The sequence below is a fragment of the Ovis aries genome, chromosome 11 (assembly GCF_016772045.2).
Source record: "Ovis aries strain OAR_USU_Benz2616 breed Rambouillet chromosome 11, ARS-UI_Ramb_v3.0, whole genome shotgun sequence".
Taxonomy (NCBI): domain Eukaryota; kingdom Metazoa; phylum Chordata; class Mammalia; order Artiodactyla; family Bovidae; genus Ovis; species Ovis aries.
This window is the reverse complement of record NC_056064.1, coordinates 3,596,476-3,603,575: the sequence shown is the minus strand read 5'-3', so window position 1 is coordinate 3,603,575 and position 7,100 is coordinate 3,596,476. Positions and strand designations below refer to the sequence as shown.

The window sequence follows — 7,100 nt, the reverse complement described above, 5'->3', positions numbered from 1 at the left end:
TCATGCATTGGAGAAGGAGATGGCAACCCACTCCAGCGTTCTTGCCTGGGGAATCCCAGGGATGGGAGCCTGATGGGCTGCCGTCTATGGGATCACACAGAGTCGTGCACGACTGATGTCACTCAGCAGCAGCAGCATAGACGTATAGGGTAGTACGGGAGGAAGTAAGCACAGGAAATGAGTTTTGTATTTTCATTATTAATTGCAAGTATATTCCCCAGCTGGGATCTGCCAGAGTTACTTTATAGGAGGCAATGTTATTTCTAGTCTCGTTTTAGATACAAACCTCCCAGGAGAAATGCATCAAATAAGTGCCTTTCTTGCATGGTTTTAATGGACATCTAGCAGCTGTTCTGAGTGTTTGATCACCTTGGTGGTCTGTACTTTTCCAGTAGATGGATGCAATCTGAGGTTAATTTAGTTCTTCAGAGGGGCACAGTAGAATCTCTCAAATCTTTTTTTAAAACATGGGATTCATCATTTCCAATTTAAAAGTTCTTATTTTTCTCTTTGAAGAGTGGCTAGATACCTTACTAAGTGTATGCCTTTAGAAAAGGGGGGGCGGAAATTAACTTAAAATGGGGATAGTATTTTACCATTGCAGCTATTATCTCTGCCTTATGACATTTCAACATCTTTTGCATGCACTACACTTAACCAGAACAGATAAGTCCACATTTTTTCTTACCCTTTCACTGATTTAATAGGCAAGAATTGTTTCTATGACAACATCAACTCTGAGCTATCTTTTCCTAGCTTATTAAATAGCACTGCTTACCTGGAAATGTTTACATGATTCCTCTATTTGTTGATTGTGGAAGTTAGTCTATGAAGTTAACCAAGATGGTAAGACGAACAATTATTATTGTCTCATTTTAAATCCATTTGTGTTGATCATCTTGCAGCTTTCAATTTGATTTAGGATGCTGAGGGAGGAAGCTTGGGTTTTGTTGATGGTCTGTATACCAGTGCTGCTGCTTTGTAACTCACACTGTAACTACAGGAATCATGCTATTCATGAGTATAGTAGATGCCTTTGGAGTTCAGCTGCACCTCTTTAACTTGAATGTCATGTGCTACATTTCTTGCCATCAGAGTCTTCTTTATATTATTTACTCTGCTATGGAACAAAAATAAGCAAACAAAAAAATAGTTTTGTGAGAAATAATTGTAGGAAATTGGATATTTGTCCTAGAAAAAGTTTGGGAGACAGAGTTATCTATGTTTAAAAGGCTACCCTATAGAAGAGGAATATAATTTGTTCTACTTGATTTAATGCATGTGAATGTTCAATAATTCAAATGCTAAACCATCAAGACTCAACTTAGCATCACTTGTGAAACCATGTACAAGCTCCTCTGTCCTTATTTTTTGAAGTAAAATGCAGACTCAAGAGTATGGGGAGGGAGGTGGGAAGGGGGTTCAGGATTGGCGACACGTGTACACCCATGGTGGATTCATGTTGATGTATGGCAAAACCAATACAATATTGTAAAGTAAAAAAAAAAAAAAAAAAGTTAATGATTGGGAAAGGTGAAGATGTAGAAACAAAGTATAGCTTTTGGGCTTCGGAGCTGGTAACAAGTTAGACTATAATTCTGCTACATAGCAGAATCATCAAACTCACAGTTCCCTGAAAGATACAGATAGATTCCTGACACACATCCGTAAATTGTTTTTACAGGAAGCAGACCCCTTCCAGAGGAAAACTGCTGACTGCAAGAAGATAAACCCTAGACTAGTTGAAGCTAGAAGGTTCATAGTGCTTGAAACTTCACCTTGATGCCAACCAATCCCTGAATTGTCCCTGAGCTGATCACACCCTGCTCCTTGAACACTGTCAGACTCCTCACTAGCATCTCCAGGGTGGATCACATTAGCCTACTATGGCCCCCTTTGCCTGCAGAGCAATTTAAAGCTAGTTTTTTTTCACTTTACCCCAAACGCTGCCTCCTCCTTTATACTTGGCACTGGTGAACAGAGGCCAAGTTTCAGCAACACTTGCTTTGTTTTTTGTTTATATATATATATACACATATATATATATATACATACATACACACACACTTATCAAATATATATATACTTATCAAATATATATATATATACTTATCAAATCTGTTACAATATTGCTTCTGTTTATGTTTCTTTCTTTTTTTTTTTTTGGTCCCAGGGGCATGTGGGAGGTTAGGTCCCTGACCAGGGATCAAACCTGGCAACTCTGAATTGGAAGGTGAAGTCTTAACCACTGGACCACCAGGGAAGTCCCAGAAACACTTATCTTGAAAAACGTATCTTGACATCTATTTCTCTCCTTCCTCTACATTAATTGCAGCAAGGTGAGTTACCTTCCTCTCAGTTCCCACCTTTATTTCATACTTATTTTGACATTGCATAGCCATTTTTGATTAAAAGTATCTGTCTCAGCCCTTCTAGGTAAATAATTAAGAGCCTTGAGAGAAGAGAAGAATGCAGTTTATTTGTGTTTTAATGCCTAGTATTTAAAGTATGGACTTAACCAGTTTCCTAGAATTATAAAAACTAGCACAGTAGATGGATATTTCAGAGAGGCATCGAGTCAAGTAAAGGAAGGACCTCATTCAATCATTGGAGAAGGCAATGGCACCCCACTCCAGTACTCTTGCCTGGAATATCCCATGGACGGAGGAGTTTGGTAGGCTACAGTCCATGAGGTCGCTAAGAGTCAGACACCATTGAGCGACTTCACTTTCACTTTTCACTTTCATGCATTGGAGAAGGCAATGGCAACCCACTCCAGTGTTCTTGCCTGGAGAATCCCAGGGACGGGGGAGCCTGGTAGAAGGCCGTCTATGTGGTCGCACAGAGTCGGACACGACTGAAGCGACTTAGCAGCAGCAGTAGCAGCATTCAATCAGATAAATATTCAACAAAAGTTAATGTCTGCCTCCTAAATGTCAAGGTCTGAACTAAGTGCTGGATGTGAAACAGTAAAGAAAGTAGCCCTAGAATCTGCCCTCATGCAGCTTACAGCCTTGTTTTTAGAGGCATATGTTTACAAATGGGGCTTTCTAGATGGCACAGCAGTAAAGAATCCACCAGCAAATGCAGGAGGCACATGAGACGTGAGTTCAATCCCTGGGTCAGGTAGAGCCCCTGGAGTAGGATATGGTAACCACTCTAGTATTCTTGCATGGAAATTTACATGGACAGAGGAGTCTGGTGGGCTATCACGGGGTCACAAAGAGTCGGACATGACTGAGCACACATACCTAACTCGTACGTGCATGTTAAGTCGCTTCAGTCATGTCAAACTCTTTGAAACCCTATGGGCCATAGCTCATCGGGCTCCTCTGTCCATGGGACTCTCCGGGAAGGAATACTTGGAGTGGGTTGCCATGCCTTCCTCCAAGGGATCTTCCTGACACGGATCGAACCCATTTCTCTTAAGTCTCCTGCATTGGGAGGTGGGTTCTTTACTACTAGTGCTACCTAGCAAGCCCTCGCCACCCCACCACCATGCCCCCCACACACATATCAACAGGCAACTACACATAAGTGTCTATAATACATGTATATATAATATTAATGACATTCTAATAACTACAGCAATTACAGCTGCCTTAGAGTCAAGGTCCTATTCTATTCTAAGGTATATTAAAGCAGAGATTAATCATAAATGACAACTTGTTAGGAAAGATAGCACAGACCATGTTTAAATAACAGATCCAGGTGTTGGACTAAATTTGTGTTTTCAAACCTGGCTATATATCAGAATTATCTGGTAATCTTGTACAAAGTACAGATTTCCTGGCTCCATCCTGACCTGCTGAATCAATCTCTAGTGTCCAGAGCCTGGGAATCTATATTGCTTAAAAGCACCCCAGGTAATTCTTCTGTTACCGTGCATCCAGGAGCATTGGACTGAATGCCCTGTAGGTCTCTTTCTATTCAGAGATTTTATGAACCTGTGGTTCTGTGAATAAAAAGATGAATGATCCTTTAATACATCTGTGGCCATTGAAATTTCATTTTTAGTCTTTTGAACATTTGAAGATACTTCTGCTTCAGTAAATATGACACAATGCAGTTTTACAGGGAAAGCTACTTTTAGGTTTCTGCAAAAGGTTTACTGCAAACTCTGATCTTTGGTATTATTGTCTAACAACATGAGGTAATATTGCATGATATCAAAGCCTCATATCATTAAGGGAAAATTACATGCATATAATTTATCCCTTCCATAGTGCTTTAGAATAACACCTTGTACATAGTAGATACTTAATAAATCAAACTATTGGATACATGAGGGAAATATATATGTTTCAGGGTACTCATGATTTTTTATTTCTTTTGTCTATTTGCTAAATATATAAGGTGAATGATCTACCAAGACTGAAAACCCTTAGGTTTGTGCCATGTCTCAGTATAATCTCTGTAGCTGAGAGTATAAGCACTACTTAACATTGTTGGAGCCTAGTATCCACCTCTCAGAGTAATGTATATTTACTATTTTGCAACAGTTTTTATATTCTTATCTGGAAATACAAAGCAAGAACACTAAAATTCTAAGGAATAGTACATGATGTCAAAATAAACAGTTGTTTCCAAAAAAAGAGTATTTTCTTTAAACAATTGGTTGACTTAATAGAGATAGCCAGTTGATTAATTTATATTTCAAGGACATGTTGTTGTTGATAAGTTGCTCAGTTGAGACCAACTGTTTGTGACCCCATGGACTCCAGCATGCCAGGCCTCCCAGTCCATCACCATCTCCCAGAGCTTACTCAAATTCAAGTTCATTGAATTGCTGATGCCATTCAACTATCTCGACCTCTGTCATCTCCTTCTCCTGCCTTCAATCTTTCCCAGAATCACAGTCTTTTCTAATGAGTCAGTTCTTTGCATCAAGTGGCCAAAGTATTAGAGCTTCACCTTCAGCATCAGTCCTTCCAATGAACACTCAGGACTGATTTCCTTTATGATGGACTGGTTGGATCTCCTTGCAGTTCAAGGGACTCTCAAGAGTCTTCTCCAACACCACACTTCAAAAGCATCAATTCTTCAATGCTCAGTTTTCTTTATAGTCCAGCTCACATCCATGCATGACTACTGGAAAGACACTACATGTGTTAGTGCTGTATAAGCTGCTAATTTTCAGAAATTATTGGAAAACTTCTGGTTATAAAACTATTTGCTGTTAGTGAATATATGGTTTGGTAAATAAGAGATATTTCTTATTATAGGAAATTACAAGGAAATATGGGGTGAGATTAGGTGCTAAAATTAGCACTTTGCAAATTCTTGTTAAATAAATGAATTATTGAATAAAGGAAGAAAGAAATGATTGTCAAATTATTTCCCAAATCTCAATAAGGATTCTCTAGCCAGAGTGAACTTAAATCTAATTCATATCATCTTATGATACATTTAAAAAGTATTCAGTGCTTTCCATTTTGCTGCTTAAAAACTCACCTTTTATTCAAGCATTCAACACCCTGTGTAATTTGCCCTTTGCCATTTTTTCCCTTGTTATCTTATGTCATTCTTCCTCCATTAGTGTTTTGACACATCCGACTTTTTCCTAATTCAAGAACTTTTCATACCTTGCTCTACTGGGGACTGGCTCCTTTCTAATCTGGTCCTTACACTTAATGGCTCTGTGACTCTGTCTCTTTTGGGCTTGAATTCTGCTCCACTGCTTCCTAGTTCTGTGACCATGAACAAATCATTCTGTCTCTCTATGCCTCAGGTTTATCCATCTATGAAAGTTAGCAGTAGTATCCACCTCAAAGGAGTGTATAAGCAGTGAATACAAATTAATGAAAAACGTGCTTAGAATGGTCCCTGCCACACACTAAAAACTTGGTAAATGTTGCTTTTTATTACCATATTTTGTAATTACTATATTTATTTGCTTATTTATTGCTTATTTTTCTTTTTATGCTATTAGACTGTCACTGTGTAAAGAAGAGGACCAAGAAGCTGCAGCTTTAGTATGAAGAGCCTTAGACCCAGAGTAAAAGACCTAGGTTGTCAGCTTAGGCATTGAAACTTGTTTGATCTTGAGCATGAAACATCACTTTTCTGAAATTCCATTTCCTCGTTTGCAAAAAGAAAGGAAGAGATTGAATCAAATATGTCCATTTTTCTATGACCATTAAGTAAGAATATTTCTAATTTTGAAATAGTTAAGCCTCATTCCAAAAGTGATATAAGTATTTCTACTTTATAAAATATTCTTGAAAATGAATTTTGGTCTGTCTGATAAATAATGAGAATTCTTTGCTGAATTATAATAGAAAAACAATGACTAAAGGTTGTTTGAGAAAGTACATAGATAAAAAAGAATACCTTCAGATGCCCAGTCACACTTAAAGGATAATGGAGGAAGAATTTATGGTGTGATAAAATAAAACCCTGTTTAAAAAACAAAGAGTTTGATTTAAACTTGGATTTGGGCCCCCTTGGTCCATTTTTGTTTCACCAAGGTGAATGTGCATATACATGGACAATGATTAGATCTGTTACTTTAATGATTATTTTAAAAAGATTCCTACAAGATTTCTCTTGTCTCAGAGAATAATGACAAATGTAATTCACTTCTGTATCTGACAAAATGCTCAGTGGTAAACTGGAACCAGGAGATAGATGATAGTAGCTTCATTAAAGAAAGAGAACCAGGCACATAGTGAGAGGAAAAAAAAAAATATGTTGAATGGCTCTAATGTACTAAGCACTTTACATCTTACAAAGTTTTGCTTTGAAAGTCATTTAACCTCCTCTCCTAGTTCTTCTCCTACTTCTTGACTTCCTTATTAATAATTAACTCTGTTCTATCAATTCTACTTCCATGGAAACCTCTTGAATCATATATCACCATTACTTCTGTCGCTGTCTTAATTTGGGCTACCGTTGTCTCTCATATAACTGACAACAGCCTTCTGATTTGTTCCTCTTCTTCCAGGCTTATCTCTGATCCAGCCAGTTCTGTGCACTAAGTCACCCTAGTGTTAGACACTCAGTTGTGTCTGATTCTTTGCAACCCCACGGACTGTAGCCCACCAGGCTCCTCTGTCCATGGGATTCTCCAGACAAGAACACTGGAGTGGGTTGCCATG

The 7,100-nt window shown here is 38.2% G+C and overlaps 1 long non-coding RNA gene across 1 annotated transcript; it reads left to right on the top strand.

Moving 5' to 3' along the window:
* Positions 1 to 2,172: 2,172 nt before the first annotated feature.
* LOC121820702 (uncharacterized) lies at positions 2,173 to 6,415 on the top strand. The gene is made up of 2 exons (XR_006061396.2): positions 2,173 to 2,339; positions 5,933 to 6,415. It is a non-coding gene; the product is annotated as an uncharacterized LOC121820702 (long non-coding RNA).
* Positions 6,416 to 7,100: the final 685 nt, after the last annotated feature.